Raw genomic sequence first — 21882 nt, forward strand, 5'->3', positions numbered from 1 at the left:
AAGGCTCTCATTAAGTAACTTCCCTTGGTCTTCATTACCACACTTATCATATTTATTAGTCAATCATTTCATTTTGGTTATCTTCCCCAAAGACAATATATCACTTCTTATCTTTGTGAGCTCGCATAGGTGATGGTTTCCTCCTAGTAATCTTCCTGGATTAATCCCATTTAAATCTCTTCTAGCTATAATTTAAGTATCATCACTTCCAACCAAATGCTCTTCTGAGGACAAAATAATTTATTTGTTGCCTATATACTTTGGGATCAACAAATATCAAATTAGTTTCAGAAAGGTCTTTGTCAAAATTACAAAGAAGCTATTCTGAATTATAAAAATATAATTCAAGAAAGTTATATTAATAAAACTTTTTACTCCCATATTTAAGGAAGTAGTATCGTGATGAATATATCATCATTAACTTTCTCTCTCTCTCTCTCTCTCTCTCTCTCTCTCTCTCTCTCTCTCTCTCTCTCTGTTTCTGTCTCTGTCTCTCTCTGTCTCTCTGTCTCTGTCTCTCTCTCTCTCTCTGTCTGTCTTCCTCTCTCTTTCTTACTCATCCTCTATTTCCTCCCTTCTTTGTTTTTCTTCCCTTCTTCCTTCCCTCCCTCCTTCCCTCCCTCACTCCCTCCTTCCCTCCTCCCATCCTTTCCTCCTTCTTTCCTTCCTTCCCTCCTTCTTTTCCTCCTTCTTTCCTTCCTCCCTTCCTTCTTTCCTTCTTTCTTTCTTTCTTTCCTGATTATCAACTGGGATCATTAGGAACTCTCTCCTTGTGTCAAGCTTCAAATTATCTTTCTAACAGAAAGCTCTCTCCCACCCCTTTTGCCTCTGCTTCCAGTCGCCAATCAGAACAGGTCCAATCCTACTTGCAGGTAGAAAATCCTTCAGACACTTGAAGATAGCTGTCATGTCTCCCCCGAGTCTTCTATCTAGACGTAGAATTTCTCTTGCATAAGCACCAGACCTGTCACCAATTTAGTTGTTGTCCACTGACTTGTTCAACGACACATAAGTAGTAATGATAGTCAAAACTGGCACTAAATCTTTAAACTTCAAATCTAGCACAATTTCCCCTATTTCATAGAACTTCTATAGGCAGCAGAATGCTCATTTAACAGTTAACCAACTCCCTTAAGTGAATACTGAATTCCCAATAAAATTGGATCTTGCTTATAGTGGCGGAAAAGGCTTCTTGCACTGCTTTTGTCTGATTATTTCACTTGCTACATTAAGTTCATTAGAAATATTAGGCAATGAATAAAGACTAAAGGAAATGAACCATTTTTAATGAATGAAGAATAGTATAGGGAACATTTACAAACAATGATGAATAATGTCAGTCAACTGTGGACTAATTTCTTTCCTTGTGTGTTGCTGTTATCCATGCATGTTGCTGTTCTATTCAGAATTGTGAGGGGTAGAAGGGACAGGATTGACAGGGCCACCTAAATCTGCATTCTTTGGAAAGCTGGCCTTGGTCAACTATTCTTAACCCATGGCCTTGAATTAGCATCATTCCATAGGAAAAATCGAACTCAGCTTTCTTATCCTTTTGGGATGGAGGAAGTACTGTATGTTTCCCTCTGTTAAATTTAGAGAACCAGGATATTTTACTTCCAAATGAAAGAAACCCTTTTCTAATTCAGCTATCTGTCAGAAGCACGTGCAAATGATTCATCTCCCACTGATCTGGCACATGGGTTCTCCATGAGCCATAGGCTGAGTCAGTCTGTGCCTAAGAAAAATACAAACCTCCCCAGAGTTCAGAAACCATCAATGTTTCTACAAGGGATTCTGTAGGGACCTAACACTATTTCAGAGATCTGACTCGGATATAGTGTTTTTCATTCATTCTCTCATTTTTGACCCTCACAGACATCCTTGGAGTTAACTAAGTTGGGTATATTTAGTCCCTTTTTACATATGAATAAAAAAGCCTCAGAGAAGTTAAATCCAGGGTCAAATGGTTAGTTAGTGACCAAACCATGAAGCAGTGAAAGGAATGGAAGGGAAGGGAAAGGGATAGAGTCCTATTCATATAATTTTTTGAAAAAAATTAAGGTGTTATCTTCCATACATTTGTATCCTTAGTCTCCAGTCCGGATGTTAATGGGGACTCCTTCCATCTTTACTTATTTTTGTTTGTTTTAGTAAAAGAATTATTATTCCTTTCCTCTCTCCCTTCAAAATAAAACAAACCAAAACCTACATGTTTATCTTCTGTGATTTAGACTAGAGAATAGAGCCAATTTGGATCTGAAGAAGTCTATATTTAAAGCCTGCCTCTTACAAATATAGGCAGCTAGATAGCGATAGAGTGCTGGACTTGGAGTCACAAGACTCATATTCCCGAGTTCAAATCTGGCTTCAGATACTTTGAAGCTGTGTAATCCTCGGCAAGTCACTTAACCCAGTTTACCTGATTCCTCATCTGCAAATTAGCTGGGAAATAAATTGTAAAATCACTCCATGGTTTTTGCCAAAAAAAAACCCAAATGGGGTCATGAAGAGTTGGATACAATTGAAACTGTCTAACAACATAAACTTATTGACTCCTGGCAAATCTCTCAGTCTCTTATCCTATATTTCCCATTGAAATCACATTTACCAACTAGGAATATTTATTTCCCATGATTCTTATTTTCCCCTTCTTCTCTTCTTCCTCTATCTCTCACTTAGTGATCTCATAATCCCCATGAATTCAATTCTTATCATTAGAAAGGTAACTCCCAGATCTCTATATCTATTCCTAGTCTTTTTCCTCAGATCTAGTCCTGAATCACCAAGTACTTTTTGGAGATTGCAAACTGACTACCTCACAGACATCTTAAACTCAACACGCCTGAAAGAGAATTCATTCTTTCCTCCAAAACTACTCTCAACTTTCTTATTACTTTCAACATTATCACCATCCCCTTCCAGTCTCCCAGACACACAACCTCAGTTTAACCCTTGAAAACTCACTCCCATTTTCCCCTCACATTCAATCTATCAAATCTTGTTATTTCTCCCCTTATACCATTCCCCTAATCCCTCATAAGTGTTCTTTGTGCCTCCATTCTGAATTAATTAATTCATTCGGTGGCCAAAATATTTTTTTCCGCAATCTGGGTTGAACTAGGTCATTCTTTTTCACTTCATTCTGTGAGTCCCACTGCTTCCATATCATCACTAGGAACAAATAGAAAATCTTTTTTTTTTTTTTTTTTTTTTTTTGCCATCTAAAGCTTATCACAATCTGACTCCTTCCTATCTTTCATTCTTTCTTCCTACATTCTCCTCTCTCCTACTGCATTCTGAGATTTAGCTTTACAATCAGTCAAGCTACTCTCACTGAAGTTTCTTGCTGTTCTTCATACAATACTTCATCTTCAGGTATCGAGTCTTCAAACCAGTTGTCCCCTGTGTGCAGAATTATCTGCCCCTTACTTCCTGTCTCTTAACATCAATATTCAACTCAAAGTCCATCTTCTATGAAAGATCTTGCTCTTCCTTCAGATATTAGCATCTTCCCTTCTGAACTGATTTTCCACATATTTGGTATATGGATTATATGTTATAAGGATCTAATGAGATCATAATTGGAAAATCCTTAGCACAGTGCCTGGCACATAATAGGTACTTAACAAATGTTGGTTTTCCTCATCTATTTTGTGTGTGTGTGTATGTGCATGTGCGTGTGCGTGTGTGTGTGTTTGTGTGTGTGTATAGCTAATCCCACTATACCTTCTTCATTAGGATCTATGCCCTGTGAGCACTATGTTTTTTTTGCCCTTTTCCTCCTGTATTATTTAGCATAGTACCTGGCAGACACTAGGTGATTAATAAATACTTTCTGATAAATTGACTTTAGGAAAAATTTTAAGGATCTAAGTTGCCAAATGAATCAATAAGCATTGGTATAAGCAGTTTCTTCATCTGAGAGTTCCCTACCAATTAAATCGCAGATCCTGTAGTCATACCTTTCCTTGTCTCACAGATTCCATTCTGCTGTAAAATAACATTTTGTGATCTCCCAGTCCAACAAAAAGTCTAAACATTTCCCAAAGTAAAGAAAGAAGCCTATCTTTGTCCTTTGTCCATTTTCCTGCTAGTCTGTGGTTCAGTTTGTGTGAATGGAAATCCTGGCTTGCCTTTAGCCATTGGCTGACCTGAAGCAAAGTACTTGCTGTCACTGAAGCTCAGTTAATGAGGCAGTTTGTCTATAGAACTTTTGAAGGTTCCTGCTAGCCTGAGCTTTCTGTGACTTTTTATAGAAGATCTTGACAGCTAAGTTAATTCTCGTAGGATTTAAAGCCTTATAACCTTCCCCATGATACCTTTTATGAGAGCCAATTTGGTGCCATAAAAAGAAACTGACTCTGGGATTCAAAGGTCTCGAGTTCAAAATTTGGCTTTCCATTTACTATCCATGTTACCCTGGGTAAACCACACAATGTCTCTGGGGCTCAGTTTCTCCAACTATAAATCAGGGAGGTTGATTCAAATAGTCTATGAGATTCCTTTCAATTCTACATTCTATGAGTCTACAGAATGAGTCTACAGTTATTAAGGACTACTGTGTACCAGATCGGCATGTCAGTGGTGCAATGGATAGAACACAGAGCACGGAGTCAAGAAGACTTGTGTTCTAATGTGGCCTTTGACATATCCTAGCTGTGTGACTCTGGATAAGCCAGTTAACCCTGTCTGCCTCAGTTTCCTCATCTGTAAATTGAGCTGGAGAAAGAAATGACAAATCACTTCATTATCTTTGCCAAGAAGACCCTAAAAAAGGTGATAAAAAAGAGTATCACAAAGGGTCAGATATGACTGAAATAAGCAATAATAAATTGTGCTAGATTGTAAAGCATCAAAGATATAAGTAAGGTCAAAAATAAGTAACTGCTGCCAGGGAGCCCCTAATATAAGAGCAAAGACAGCATGCATAATAAAAGAAATAGGATGAATTGAAAATGTTTAATGTTGGATCCATGAAAATATATTAGGACTTTAATCTTAACTTTTTCTTATTTTTTTTAAAACACTGATATGAATAGATTTTGATGATGGCCCTGAAGTCAATTCAGTCAGTGCTTTCATTAGGGCAGATTGTGATGATCTGTGAGAAATACTATTGGTAGAATAGCATTTAAGATGCAAATGTTCCCAAATGGGATTGCCTCATTAGCTAAGAACACAGTGTCTAGCATTTACCCATCTTTCATGGTAATATTTTAATGCTGAATATTTGAGGGGTAGGAGTGGATGCGTGGGAACTGACACTGCTCTCTCTTCACCTTAGAAAGATATTGTGATGCCTTTAGGAGAGAGCTGTGATTCTCCCAAGGCCATCCAGTTAGTACCCGACAAGTTAAAGAGATCTGTTCATGTAGGAGTGGGCTTTGTGCTCAGTCATCTCACAAAGTTTTTCTGAGACAAGCTCGGTCAAGTGGAACATGGCTATCTCTGATCAGTCCTGGCTCTTCTAGATTGCTAAATCAAAGCATGCTCTCGCAGCTTGAGTCAAGTCTTAGGGGTGATTTCCCAAAGGAACTTTTGCAAGCCTCAAGCTACACAATGAGATTGTGTGTTTGAGAGAGAGAGAGATTAGAAAAAAAAGGCTGTTAGAAAAACAACATGGTAATGTCTTCAGGCAACCTGTTCTGGTGGGAAGATCACTGAACTAAGAGTTAGGAAAACAGCCATTTGGGGCTCTAATCTAAGATAATACAATTTTTAAGTGGTAGAACAAGGACCAAATTATATATCAAAAATATTTCTCAAACATTTCATATTTGTTAGAACATGTACTATATCAAGAGAAAGAGAGAAGAATAAAAAAAGAAAGGAAGGAAGGAAAGAAAAAGGAGAAAGAAAGAAAGAAAAAAGGAAGTAAGAAAAAGAAAGAAAGGAAGGGAGAGAAAAAAAGAGGAAGAAATATAGAGAAAGAAATGAAGAAAAATCGAAAGAAAAAAGAAAGGAATGAAGGGAGAAAGGAAAAAATAAAGGGAGGAAAGAAGGAAAAAAGAGGGAAAGAAGTAAGAAAAAAGGAAGCAAAAAAGGAAGGAAAGAAAGAAGAAAGGGAGGAAAGGAAGGAAGGAATTCATTGAGTTAATCTGATCTAATTAATAACCAGAGTTTTTTTTGGATGTGTGGTATTTTCTATTTGCCAGTGTGGTAAGTCTATTCTTAGAATAAATTTTATATATAAAGTGAAACATAGAGGATTACAAAGTAAACCAATTATATTGAAATACAGGATATAGGTATCAAAATATATTTTTTAAAACTTCTCAATCCCCAGGTTAAGAAGAACTTTATGTGACATGAAGACCTAGAGGAAAGTTAACTGTAGGCTCAGAGATTTAGAGTTTGAAAAAATTTCCAAGGCTATTTAGATTAGTTTTATTTTACAGATGAGGAGACTGAATTCAGATGAGTTATGAGACATATCTAAGGTAACCCAGTCAGGCAATAAGCATTTAAGTGCCTTCTATGTGTCAGGCACTGTGCTAAGTGCTAGGGACTCAAAAAAAATGCAGATGATGTCCTCTGACTTTGAAAGATTCACTGTATAATAATGAGAGAGATTATGTGCAAACAACTACGAAGAAACAAGCTTTATTGAGGATAATTAGGAAATAATCGAAGAGGAGAGAAGGTGCTAGAATTAAAATCTGGGCAGGCTTAAGATAGTGTCAGAAGTCAGATTTGAATCCTGGTTTGCTGACACTAGAAACAGCATTGTGATGAGAGAGTGCTCAACAAGATCAAATGTAGCAGAGAAATCAATAGGATAGAGCTGAGATAGTGCTTGGGCACTTGGGAGATTGATGAGAGCTTGGAGAAAGCAGTTTCGGGTAAGTGATGAGGCTGGACACCCAACTCCAAGGAGCCAGGAATAGGAGAAGAGGAGAGGACCTGGAAGCACTGGGCAGAAATGGCCTTTTCTAGGAGTTTCCCTGACAAGACACGTTAGCTCTTAGCACCAGAGCTGCCTCTTCTATAAAATGAGAGGGGGGTGGATACATGATCTCAGAGCATCTCCCAGCTCTATATTTTTACAGCTGTGGCTGCTTATATCTTAGACTTCAACCAAAGGGATCAATTAACAAAAGCGTCAAAATAACTATACCACAAGAAGTTTTCACATGGTTTTCCTACAGGATCAAATTAGAGGAGAGTATTATGATAAGATTATATAAAATAATTTTGCCAATAACAACATCATAGTATAACTGGGTATTTCCATAGCACTTTATAGTTTGCAAAGTACTTTTTGTATATATTTGTATATATATATATATATATATGTGTGTGTGTATATAAAGTATATGTATATACAAAGTATATATATATATATAGATAGATAGATAGATAGATAGATAGATATACACAAAGTATATATGTATCCCATATATGGGATGTCATAACCAATGTAGGGATTCATAAAATTATGATTTATTATCGATAAATGTTTGACTTGTAGACCTATTTTATAGATCTCTATATATCTCTACTTTGTATATAGTATCTCAATTAAGTCCTATAATTACTTTCTGCAGGGCAACCAGGTGTAGATATAATGCCATGGTTGGCGTCAGGAAGTTCTCAGCTATATGATTATGAGCAAGTTATTTTATCTCCTTTGCCTCAGTTTCCTCATCTGTAAAATAAGTTTGAGAAGGAAATAACAAATACCACCAAGGTCTTTGCCAAGAAAATCTCAAAACGGGTCGTGAAGAGTTGAACATTACTGGGAAGGACTGAATAGCACCAACTCTCTGCAGCTGATGCTCCAGATAATAGATAGATTGATAAATTCCATAGGGAACCATTATCTAAGATTGCATATAATATATATAAGCATATAGATTAATAATAATATATAGTATTTACTGTGTATCAGGTACTTCGCATTATTATTTCATTTGATCTTCACAATAATTTTTGGAGGTTGATGCTGCTTTCACTCCCATTTTACAGATAAGCTTAGTGACTTATCTAGGGTCTCATAATTAGTGTGTCTGAGGCTGGATTTGAAATCATGTCTTCCTGATTACATGATGCCTGGTTCTACCTCCATTGCGCTAAGTAGCTATTCTGTCTTTGTCTCTGTCTGTCTCCTGCCTCTCTCTGTCTGTTTCTATTTCTCTGTGAGTGCAGACAGAGACCATTATCTATATTGAGAAAGACAGAGAAAAACAGAGACAGAGAGAGAGAGAGAGAGAGAGAGAGAGAGAGAGAGAGAGAGACAGAGGGAAAGAGACAGAGAGAAAGAGACAGAGAGAGGGAAAGAGAGAGAGGAAAGAGAGAGACAGAGAGACAGAGAAAAAGACAGAGACAGAGAGAGAGAGAGACAGAGAGGAGCAGATGAGTTCTTTTCAGTTTGATGTCTTTTTCTCTTCAATTCTAAATCTCATCCCTAATTTCCTCAGTGTCTAAGACAGGATTCCAACTTGGGTTTTCATGACTGCTAGTATGGTACTCTCCATCATTCCACTTACCTCGTGCACACACACACATATACACACACACACACACACACATCACATACACACACTTGTTTCTGTGTCATTTAAATCCCATCTTTATAAATAGCAGCTCATGACCCCAAATGGGATCTCATAACCAAATGTAGGGATTCATAAAATTATGATTTATTACCAATAAATGTTTGACTTGTAGACCTATTTTACAGATCTCTATACCTGGGATCATGTAAAAATTTCTTGGGTACATAGGAGTCATGAGTAGAAAAAGTTAGGAATCCCTTAAATAGATCTAGATATATGTTTCTGTCTCTATAAATATCTATGACTCCACATTGTCTCCCCCAATAGAATGTGACCTTCCTGAGGGCAAGAAAGCACTTCATTTTTATTTCCATAGTCCTGGCACAGTACCTGGCACATTGTTCCATAGTCAGTGTTTATTCTTTGATTGACGTATATGATCTACATGGATCTGAGAAGAGGTGACCCATCTAAGGAGCAACAGAAGTAGGCTTCAGCCTCAAGTGTTCCTGCCTCACCACCCACTGCTCCATTCCTCAGCCAAAGGAACAGGTGCAGAGCTGTATTCCTTCTTTACTTCTCATCTGAGAGGTAGGTCTCTCTGTTATACTTGAGATCTGCTAATACCTCTCTCCTGATGAGTAGGAGGATAACTAGGACGTGTATTATGGTGTGGTTATTTATGTTGCTTTATTTCTCATGCAGTCTCCCCCACAATATCCCCCAGAAAGATGGGGGAGGCAGAGTCAAGTCCCCACAGTGAGGAAAAATGCACTTGCTTGACTTATAATGAACCAGCTCTTTGGAAAACTAACTTCCTCCCCAGGTGCCCATTGCTAATAAAAATAAATAAATAGTAAAATAAAGCAATGATGGCACCGTATCTGGTAAAGAGGGTCTCTGATAGCTTTCAGGATGTTGGCATTATTTCTCCTCTTCCCCTATCATTACATTATCTTACCAGCATGTGCATGTGCATGTGCATGTATATAGGACTGGCTGTGTATATGAATGCTTCAGAAGAAGGATGCTGTAGATACTAGACTAAGACTACCTGAGAACTTGTACTTCTCCAACATATAATACTTTCCCATTCTTCCTGGAATCTCTTGATATCTTAGCCATTCTACTAGACTCTAAGCTTCCTGGGCTCAGGGTACCTATGAAGTTGATCATTTTATCTTTATGCCTTAGTGTTCCATGTAACAGGTACTCAACCCAATTTCCCTACCTTAGCATCCATTATTTTCTTTCTCACACCCAACAATCCGGCCATACTGGACTTCTCTCTGATCCTCCAACTTCAAATTCCACCTTCTGTCTCTGTGTTCGTTGACTGGTCCACCCCATCAGGAGTGGAAAGCAGGGTCTACTCAAGCCTGTCGTAAGGAGTCCCTCTGCTCCTTCAAGACCCAACTCAAGCACCATGAAGCTTTTCTGATCTCTCCAAGTGCTTGGGATCTCTCCTCCCACAACGTTAGTGGGGATGGATAACAATAATGAGGACAATGATGATAGTGAAAAGATTTGTATAAGACTTTAAGATTTTCAAAGCACTCTAAATATGTTAATTCATTTGATGGATACAACAACCTTATGAATTAGATACTGCTCTTATCTCCATTTTGCTGATGAAGAGACTCAAGTATTCTCTTTTTCCTCTGATCTATAACCACTTCTTGACACTGAACAAAGAATATGACCTTTTGGTTTCCTAGGAAACTATGTTTATTAATTGCAATTAATGAAAGAAGCTGATACCATTGATAAAGGGAATTGCTCTATATAAATGAAATCACACTGAGTCTCTATTTCTTCCCTTCTTGTGTTTGAATGCTTGACATATTTATTCTATGTATGCTTATGTCTGTATTTGTCATTTTTTGAGGTTACAAGGATTGTTTCATTTTTAAAAAAAACTGCTTTAGCTCCTAACACAGTGCTTAGTATGCAGTAGATGATTAATAAATGCTTGTTGACTAATTTATTGCTTGACTGAACAAGGGATGTCTTTCTTTCAACAAAAATTCCTTAACTCTTAACATAGTACTTAGTAGGCAGTAGATGATTAATAAATGCTTGTTGACTAATTAATTGGTTGATGGACCAAAGAATATTTTAGAAGGTTGCCCGAGGGTACAGAAAGGATTATTATTTGCTCATTGCCACAAAGTCATCATGTGTTAGATTTGAGGATTTGAATGTAGATTTTCCTGGCCCTAAAGCCAGCTCTCTATGTGAAGCTTCTTTTTTATATTTTCCCCAAGAAAATCACTCAATAGGAAAATTGCATTACATGAAAATATCTCTAAAAATTAAGAATTCCACATGGAATACCTTGTCTGGACTCTGTGGTTTAGCCTTAAAATAAAGGCATAATTGGACTCTTGCTTGACTGTGGCCTCTGCCATCCCCACGTTTTCCCTGTTGCTTATTTTTTGTGAACTCTACTACTAAACTGAACATAAATGAAAGAGTAGGAAATTTGATCCCATTTCTTTTCTGAGCAATTTCAGGCGTATCTAGGGAAGAGATTAAACCCAAATGGTGAATTAGACCTCCTACATACTTATTTTTATATCACAGAAGGAGTAAAGGTTCAGTACATTTAAATAATAATAATATATAATCATCCTTCTCACTCCTAATCCATAAAATATAATTTTATAAATCTTCACAGCTTGGGCCTGTAGTTAGAGAATCAGGCTCATGTCTTTGATCAAGGGCATCTGTCTAGCCATGAAGCTCATTGACAGCTGGATAATGGAGAGAATCAGTAACTTTGGACTTGTTTATTTAAGTTTTAGATCTTTGGAAATGCAGCTCTCTGCTTGTTTGTTCACTTGTGTTTTCACCTGGTTTTGAATGAAGACAGTTAATTGTTATTACTTTCATATAATGGGACATTTTAACTTCAACCTTCTCTTCAGCTATATCCTGACTTTCTCCATCCTACTCTCATTGAAACAATTATACATGGTTCACTACAAGAATGGACAAAGGTGTATCAGAGGCAGTTGGGGGCTTCATGGTTCACTGAATGCTGTGCATGGAGTTGAGAAGATCCAGGCTCAAATTTAGCCTTGGTTACTTATGGTAGTTGAGTAACTTTGGGCAAGTCACTTTACTTTTGTCTGTCTCAGTTTCCCTAAATAAAAAATGGAGATAACTCTCAGAGTTGTTCTGAGGAAGGTAATATTTGTAAAACACTTGGCACAAATACTGATACATAGTGGTTGCTTAATAAATACTTGCTTCCTGTCTCCCCAGTCTATTGGTTCCAACTTTGGAATGTGATGGTTTGGTCCATCCAGTTGGTGATGGTTTATAATCACAAAGATGTCTATTTCTCTTCTGATTTGCTATCATACCAACTGATATCACATATCACACATTTGCTAATAATTCCATCCAATTCAATTTAAGAAGCATTTATTAGATGATTATTATATATAAGGTACTGTTTGAAGGGATAGGGATCTATATAGATAAACAATGAAATATTTCCAAGAATCATAAATTTTCAGCTAGAATGTAAGCCACAGGTATCAAACTCACTGACTCTGCCCATAAAATTCAGTATGTGACAAGGAGTCAGATAAAATTAGCAAAGGTTTAATAAAACAAATGAGATAACATGAATAATGCTAATCTGTACTTTTCTATGTCAATGTTCAGCCTTCAGGGTTTTGTTTCTATTTGAGTTTGACTGTGAATTAGTCAAAAACCAGTCTGTTGATAATGTACAGATATTGTGTTAAGTTCTGAGGTTATAAAAAGAGGTTCATTCCAACTCTAGTTTTATAGATAAGGAACCTGAGGCCCAGAGAGATTAATTTACCCTATGAAACAAAGGCAGCATGTACTAGACTCTATGTACTCCTATATCAGAAACATTATACTTTATATTCCTTTAGAGGAACCAACAAAATCCAATAAGTAAATACAGAATGAATTTTAAAATAAATTATATATATATGCATACATATATACATATATACAAGCACATATACATACATATAAATAAACAGTATACATACATAATACATATATTTTTTACAGGGGGGAGCACTAAACTTGGAGGGGCAGGAAAAGTCTTATGTTAGAAGGTGATAGTTGAGCTGAGTATTAAAGGCACCTGGAGATTTCTGGTGGCCAATAAGGAGTCACAGAGATGTGTGATGGAAAGCCCCATACAAGGAATTGTAAAGAGGCCTGAGTGACTAGATTTGACCTCAGATTTTCCTGACTCTAAACCCCATGCTCTATCCACGACATTAGCTTAAATGCAGCCTTAGCAGATTACAATGCTGACATTTCTTTCAAACCTATAAAGGAATGTTTTGTGTGTGTGTGTGTGTGTGTGTGTGTGTGTGTGTGTATGTGTGTGTGTTTGTGTGTGTGTGTTTGTGTGTGTGTTAGCTGAAGCCTTCTTATCTGGGGAATGGTACAAGGCTAATGGGAAATACTCTCATGCCTGAACAAACTGCTTTATACAATTCAGGAACTTTGTGTATTTTTCCCTGTGAAGAAACATGCGCTTCTCACATGATTTCCTGCAGAGGAATAAAAGAAAGTGGCAGGTGTTTACACAGAGTCTGGGACTGTGACCAAAATACCCACAAAAGAAAACAAATGAAAGAAAACAAAACAAAACAAAAACTCACCCTATTTGTTGAGAAAGGGCAAGATTAGTGTGCAAAGCTTCTGGAGAAATACCAGCATCTGAACCGAAGGGGGCAACCCTGCTGCATAGGGACTAGGACAGGAGATCAGTTCCATTAGCCATAATGGAACTGATATAAAGCTATGTTCCGATGAAGAAGCTTCTCAGAGTCTCAGAATATCTGATCTGGATCAGAACTTGGAAACGATTGTGGCAGAGAAAAAAAATTATATTGTACCAGTTAGAGTAATAATAATATTTATAATATACATCTAGCATTTATAGGATTTTTTTTATAGTTTGCAAGGGACTCAGCAATTATTTTATTTTATCTTCACAACTGCCCTAAATGGTAGGTGCTATTATAATCCCTATTGTAGGGATGAGAAAACGGAGACTAACAGAATAAGTGGTAATATAGGTAGGGTCAAACCATATTTGGACTCAGCTCTGTATAGTAAGGTGGCTCAGTGAATTGAAAGCACCAGAAAGAACTGGCTTCAAATTGGAACTTGGACAAATCACTTTATCCTATTTGCCTTAGTTTCCTTTTTTGTAAAATGAACTGCAGAAAGAAATGGCACTCTAGTATCTTTGCCAAGAAAATCCCAAAAGGGATCAGAAAGAGTCAAACATGACTGACAAAAATAAAATAATCCTGACCACATCCCTAAATCTCTGGATGCTCTAGCTCAAGGCTTCTTAAACTTTTATTCCACTTGTGACCTGTTTTTTTGCCTGAGCAATTTTTATGTGACCCTGTGTATATAGGTACAAATTAAACATTTAATGATAAGAAATCATCATTTTGAGAGCCCCACATTTGGGATAGTGAACCACAGTTTAAGAAACTGGGTTGTAAGCCATTCTCTTAAAACAAACTAGAGATTGCAGGGAAAGATACATACTTGCCTCAATAAAGGAAGTGTCCTTATCCAGATATTTTCTCTATCAATAAAAAAAAAAAACAAAAAAAACAAAAAAACAGATCACCTCCTTATCTAATTCCTTTCCCTAAGGCTAACACTGATAAAGATGTTTAGGATTTGTGAAGATTATCACTAATCATTCCCCTCTTCCAACAAGCACAATGGATAATGCTTACATTGATGTCATGTTATACTGTCACTGTAGATATGACCATTCCCTTTTTTACAGATGGAGAAATTAAGGTTCTAGGGTTAAATGCTGTATTCATAGACATAAAACCAATAAGTGTCAGAAACTGACTCGGATCCAAGTCTCTCTTGATGTTCAATACACCTCTTTAAACTATATTGTTTCCTTGAATTTTAGATAGGTCAGGGGACTTCTCTAAGGTCACACAGAGATTAATGGCAAAATAAGATTAGAAATGATTTATAATTTTCTTTCAATTTTGCTAGTCTTCCAAACTACTTTAATTTATTTTCCAATTTCTGTGTAAAATTTTGCAAGTAAAAGTTGTGCCATGACCATTCCCCATAGAATATAAGCTCCTTGGGGGCCCCTTTTTTCTTTTCTTTTTTGGTTTCACTGTGTTTAGCAAAGTGCCTGGGACATAGAAGATAGTCTATAAATGCTCAGATTGATTCTTATGGGCAAATGCAAAACCAAGCTTTACTTAATAGTTTTCCCAAAAAGGCAATAAGAATATAACTCAAGGTGACTGAGACTTGAAATAAATTATTTATCACTCTATCCTCAGTATCTGTAACAGGTTTCTGATTTTTTTTCTTTTAATAAAGCTACCATGTGTTCTTCATGTAGAGACTTCTAAGGCAGGCAGAAGGATGTTATTCTCTGTTCATTGGTGGAGGTTGGAAAGGTGATAGTCTAATAAATCTCAGTGAGCATGAAAAGCCCTTCACAGATTGGTATGTGTAGACTCCATCACAGAAAATAACTCAGAGAGACTGAGATGGTTAGCAAATGCCTTAGACAGGCCGGCTTGTCTACCACTATAAATAACGAATCATTCAAGCATCTCATTGTAGAGGGGAATTAGAGTTAACTTTTAGAGATCATTATGAAAAGGAACCGGTAACTGATGGCTTACCTTCAGACCCCTTTATTTGTAATGACTCATTTGTTTGGTTGCTTATTTTTCCCACTCTCTTCAATGACTATTTTTCTTCTCTTCTATGTTTCTGATGATTTTGGTTCCTCTGATAATCATAGAATATTTTTTTCTTTTTCCCTCCTGACTGTTTACCTGTGCCTTTCTGCATCTGATATTAACTCCATGCAACATTCTAATTGAAAGGGAAAGAGCTGCAATTTTAATTACTTTCCGTAATAGATATGACAATAAACAGGCCCGATTCACGGCTATTACACAAGCAGCAGCTATTATATCACTGCTGGTGACACTAGCAAAGCTGTTGCCTTGAAATAATATCCGACTGTAGTTAACAGACTGCAATTACAGTCATCGCTCAAGTCCCCATAGGAGCGGGAGATAGGGAGAGCAAGCTAACCACTGACTGTTCATTACTTCAGCAGTGGTTTCAATTCCCTTCCTGGACAAAGCTCCTAACCAGTAGCAGAATAGATTGGGTTTGAGTTCTGTCTCATTTTCCATAGTGTATTGAGTAGTTCAATGGCTACAAGTCGGGCAGGAGCAGAGAGAAGGGAAGTAATGGGAGTAACCCACAAATTGGACCTCCCTCCTGTGGAGGCCCAAGATTTTCTGCAAGTAGAGATAGATTCTACTTTAAGGGAAAAAATGATAAGGGCCATGAACCCCTTAGTTGCTTGGTTATAGCTTTCTGGCATCCTTAACCATCTGGGATGTCACCAAAGCCAGGATCTGTTTTTAAACTAGAAGCATTAGGTGACAATCAATTAGGAAAACCCTGGCAAAATCCAAGAACTAGAGATTGTACTTGATGGGATGTGGATGGTCAGTTGACTAATCAGAAACAAAAAAGTACAACGATCAGTGGTAGAGCTAAGAGTCTCAGTGTAAAGTCTGGGTAAATAGCATGGTAAGGAAATGGACCAATGAGATAAATGGGGTAGGAAAAGAAAAAAAATGAGAATATAGAGGGGAAAACTAAGTGGTGGAAAGAAATAAGAAAGGATAAATGGAGTGGTGAAATATAGTACTCAGCTACAACCAGATTTAAGATCCATTAATTTCTTATGTACAGGTAATTAGGAAGAAATAATGATATTGTAGATACAATTCAAGCCTTAAAGTTTGGAGGGCCTGGGTTCAAATTTTGCTTCACATTTTTCCTATTACTGTAATGTGGGGCAAATAACTCAATTTTTCTTCTTATTTCATAAGAATAAGTGTGTGTGAATTAAAAGGGAATAAAGTCCTTCCAGCTAATCGTTTGGAGACAATTGATCTTTGAACAGCTCATAGTATATCTATGCCTTTTAGAAACTCCTGAGGCCCTTCATCCTAAATGGAAATAATTTATATTCCTAATGAAGACCCTAGATTATTAGACATTTCATAAATAATGAGCTCTGAGCCCTGTTTAACAAGATGGAAAAATATTAACATATTTCAAAAAAAGATTTATATAGAGAATACTTTAAAGTATATGTATATTGTAGCAGAGTTACACTTTGGTTATATGAGATATTCAGTTATATGGATTAACAAATACAATTCAACATACATTTAAGGAACTATTATGGATCAGACACTGTTCCTAGGTCCTGGTGATACAAAGACAAAAACAGCATGAGAGACTTTATCAAATGTTTTGCAAAAATCTATATAAATAATATCTTGAGTGTTCTCCCAATTTAGCAGCTTAGTAATGCCATCACAAATAGAAATTAAGTTAGATATATATGCTGTTTCTGAGGACCGTGTGCTGCCTCTCAATGATCCCTATTTCCTTTTCTACATGTTCACCAACAACTTATTAATAATGTATTATGGATCAGGTTAATTAATTGTCCTGGCTAGATTTGATGAACTGTTTTTTTTCTTTCTCTTTTTTATTTGAAGAATGGCTGACAGAAAGATAGGAGCATTATGATGGGAAATATAAGTGATATTGAAAAGACATCAATACTTTTTTAAAACATATAATACATTTTAGAATTTTGCCATGAATCAGCTTTTGTATCATTGATGTACCCTTTGAAGTAACCATTTTCTTTCCATTGTTGAAAATTATTACATCCATGCTCTTGTGTTTCCATTAGTCTTTGAAAGTTCATTGATTAAGACTTAGACATCCCCTCTGCCAATTCTTTAAGTACCTAGGGATGGAGGAAATCTGGGCCTAGTAATCTCATGAAAGGACAGCCAGGTGATTTCTTACTTTTCTTCAGCATTGACTCTTGTTTAGTCATTTTCTATTATGCTGAACTCTGCATAACCCCATTTATGTTTTTCTTAGCAAAGGTATTGGAATAGTTTTCCATTTCCTTTTCTAATCATTTGAAGATGAGAAAAGTGAGGCAAAAAATGGCAAGTGACTTGTCCAGGATCACACAGTGAATATCTAAGGCCAGATTTGAACTTATAAAAAGGAGTCTGACTCCAGACCCATTTCTCTATCCACTTGTGTCACCTAGCTACCCATATTGACTCTTTATTAGTCTCTCCCCCCTTTTCTTTTCCAATCCAAAAGTTAATTCTCTTCGGTATAGAAAACAAAAGCAATATAAAAATTCTGAGCAGTTATCCCTTTGTTCCTTCCATTCTCATCTCAGCTTATTCTAGCATTGTTTAGCATTAGATATATATTTTATAGGATCCCAGATTGAGAACTAGATGAAACTTCAGAGGCCTTTTAGTCCAACTCCTTCATTTACCAGATAAAGAAACTGAGGCATAGGAGAGAGGATGTTATTTTTCCTGCCCTTCCCTGACTCTACCCAAGAATAACTTCTGGGTTTCTGCCCTTCCACTCAAACCTCTCCAAATAATTGGGCTTAATTGGTAAAATTACTAATTACATCTCTATCAGGAATGCCAAATTAAATAATTATAAAGTAAGGGACTTCATATTACATCATGGTCACACTTCTCATTTTTTAGATGAGGAAACTCAGATTTACTAAGTGATTTGCCAAAGACTCCACAGAGAATAAATGCCAAAGACAGGATTTGAACTCAAATCCTCACTCCAAATCTGTCACTAAACCACAAATTCCCCCCTACTCAGTAGCAAAGGGAATTGACTATTCCACATGTTGACAGTATCAAAAGTGTATTAGACCCTTTATCAATTTAAAAATTAAATACTAAGTGCTAAGCACTGGGCCAAGCCATGGAGAGAGAGAGACAAAAACAAATGGTATCTGACCCCAATAAGCTTTCATTGATTTGAGAGATATACTTGTATTTTTGAGAGACACATATACATATACACATATATGTATATTTGTATGTATATCTATAATCTATGTTTCTGTCTATATATCTAATATAACCTATATGAGAGACATACATAATTGTATAAGGGATAAGTAGCACTAATTTTGATAGCATATATCCTAAAATTGGAATGATTGAGAGAAAATGACCATGGCCCCTCCACAAGATGGCATACAGATTCTTAAACTGTTCCTTATTAAAAGGAGAGGGAGAATAAAAACTTGGTAGTTAAAGGTGTTGGGTCAGGGGAGAGATGTTATATAAAGACTCCTCACTGAGCAAAGCAGAGCAAAGAAATCAAGATAGAAATTGAATGTCATGTGATGAATAGCAAAAAGGCCAGTTTGGCTGGCAAGAGTGTAATGTATATATTAATAATGTATAATGAAAAATAATGTATAATGAGAATGGACATGTAGAGTTAAGGGTTCTCAGGGCCTGGTGTTATTTTCATAAAGCAATATATTACTTGATTTGCAAAGTAATGAAGTGTAAAGGTCAAAGACTATCTGATCCCACTCTTTGCTCATTTTGAATGGAAGTAGGGAAATGGGCTTCTGACTCCCAAATGATTAAGGATGTACAGTGGAAAAAAAGCAGTCATCAGGACCTGAGTTCTAATTTTACTTCTAATACTGATTGAAAATTGCTTAACTTCCCTGAGCCTCATTTTCTTAATCTCTAAAATGGGTTAATCATAGCCCTCATTTCACATGATTTTTGTGAGACTCACATGAGATGATTATGTAAAACACTTTGTAAACTTTGTTGTTGTTCAGTAGTGCTGAGTTTTCATGATTCCATTTAGGGTTTTCTTGGTAGAGGTACTAGAATGGTTTGTCATTTCTTTTTCCAGTTCATTTGACAGATGAGAAAATAGAGGTAGACAGGGTTAAATGGCTTGTCCAAGGTCACATAGTTAGTAAATATATGAGACCTGATTTAAACTAAGATCTTCCTAATTCTAGGCTTAGTGCTCTATCCACTATGTTACTTTGCTATCTTCTAAATACTTTATACTATATGTAAATGTTAATTCTTATGTGAAGCATGGGATTTCCTAATGATTTATAAGTTTGAGTTACTCTAAGAATTTTTCCAATTCTTTACTCCTTAATCTTTTAGAAGTTAATTATAATTATAAGCAATGGATCTTTATTTTGCTGGCTGCCAATTGTATTCTGTGTTATTTCTATCATTAGGATGAAAGCTTCTCAAGGGCAAGGATTTTCTTATCTATGTATTTTTATCCCTAGCACTCATACTGCTAGTATAGTCACATGGTAAGTATTTAATAAGGACTTTTCATTCATTCACTCACTCTTTCTTTCATTCATTCCAGGATCATACAATAAGTACTCTCCTTGCATAGTGTTGGCTTTTTGAGTTGATAATATCTACAAACTTTTTGGTTGTTCTTGATCCTTAAAAACCAAACCAAACCAATAACTAGCTTCTTTACCATCATCTTGACCTATTGTCCCTTTTCCAGTTTTATTTGCCAACTAACAACAATAACAAAAAGTAGTTTATGCTCACCATCTCCCTTAATTTCTCTAGGACTATAGTAACATACCTTTTCAAACTCTGTAAAGTCTGTGCCTGACCATGTAAACTCTCTTCAAAAATTTCGGTGACACTTAATGCTTGTGATGATAAACTACAGATCATTAAAGACATCCAATAAGGTCCTCTAAAATCGGACTGTTAGAGTTTACCTCTCCAGTCTGATTTCGTAACACCCCGGCTCCTTTCATCTAAAGTTCCAACAAGCTTAATAACTACATGTTTTTAGAGCTGTACATTACAGCTCCTTGCCCTGTGGGTTAACATTAACTATCTTCCATTCCAGTGGTGAAATCATTCCTTCAAAACTTAGTACCTCTGTGACTTTGGGCAGTTTCTTTCCCCTTCTGGACCTTATTTCCCTCATCTTTAATTTTAGAAGACAGAGGATAGAGTACTTCAGAGGGTTTTCTAACTTTGATCCATAATCTTATGATTGTACAATCCTATTCTTGCAATAAACTACCTCTTCATCTCTTTCTCTTGGAATATTTAGCTCTATTCAAGATTCTTCTCAGGAGCCATGTCCTGTAAAATGTCTTCTAGGATTTCCTCAAGTGACAGAATAGACTGGGAGTACTTTGAGTTCTCATTTATGCATTTTTATACTCTTACTTATGTGTACTTGTCTAATAGGGGGAAAAAAAGGCTATTTTCTGTTCTGTTTTTATATCCTCAGGGCCCAGCAAACAATAGTAGCTTAATATATGCTTGTTGAATGGAATTGAACCAAAGACTTTCCCAAGTTGATATGAGTATGGCCATTGGTTTGTAACTCTACTTCAGCAATATGTGTGTGTGTAATTATGTATGTATATGTGTGTTTTTTTGTTTGTATGTTTTTGCTGGAAGTCCTAATGAATTCATCAAACACCCAAAATGTGCTATAGCTCCATTCACCATGTTTGGGGAATGTCTGTGTGTATTTGTTTCATTGTGGTAATTACTTTTTAATTAGGGCATCTACTGGCCATTGGGCAGGTGATTAGTCACTTTAACTATGGCTGGCAGCAACTGCTGCTGAGTTTGACTCCTGTGGGATATGGAGGGATTATTACTATAGTGGATATTATGATTATTATTCAGACACCAAGCTGCCTACTTTGGTTCTCTCTGGCACAGCACAGCTGAGAGCTAGGTATGGACAGAATATCTCAGTCCAGCCCCATTCTGTACAATGAGCACAATGGTTGTTGTGGGGCTCCCTGGTAGCAGGCTCTTTTCAAAGTTGCACTGTTATAGTTCCCATTATTTTCCAAACAGAAGGCTATCAGGCATATTATCTTGCCTGTTGTATTTCCAAATTATCCTACCAATATTGAAAAATTACCTTCTTTCTTTGATACACATTATCTCTTCCTTTTCAGTCAATCAGCCAAGGTTTATTGAACTGCTACTTTGTAGGATTATCTTTCTGAGGCTGACTCATGTAATGCTTACAAGGGCCATGTCCATTTGCTGAAAATAAACCATTGCCATACATGGAGAAGGCTGAGAAGCCATCAACTATCATATTATTGGAACCCCAAATTGTACAAAAATGGGAATGGCCATTGAGAATGTCACTCATAAAAATAGGCATCTTTCCCTTACATGGATGAACAAGGACTAGATTTTGAATTGGACACTTTGTGCTCATTTCCTACAAATTTCATCTGCCTAATTTTACATGACTGATAATCAAACCAACATTGCCTTTTCTAGGAAGAAAATGACAATTTTGCTCTTCTATTTCTCTGTTCAATATCTCAGTCATTGGGCTGAAAGTTTTCCTCATACCTGATTCAGCAAGCCTTATCCCATAAGTATCCCTATCC

At 36.5% G+C, this 21882-nt stretch overlaps 1 protein-coding gene and 1 non-coding gene across 3 annotated transcripts in view; both read left to right on the plus strand.

Moving 5' to 3' along the window:
• CTNNA2 (catenin alpha 2) overlaps positions 1-21882 on the plus strand; it is a 1447481-nt gene that overhangs the window by 635068 nt on the left and 790531 nt on the right. The window lies entirely within an intron of this gene.
• LOC111718737 lies at positions 18595-18700 on the plus strand. Its single transcript, XR_002769226.1, has one exon. It is a non-coding gene; the product is annotated as a U6 spliceosomal RNA (small nuclear RNA).

This window comes from Sarcophilus harrisii, chromosome 2, assembly GCF_902635505.1.
Source record: "Sarcophilus harrisii chromosome 2, mSarHar1.11, whole genome shotgun sequence".
Taxonomy (NCBI): Eukaryota; Metazoa; Chordata; class Mammalia; order Dasyuromorphia; family Dasyuridae; genus Sarcophilus; species Sarcophilus harrisii.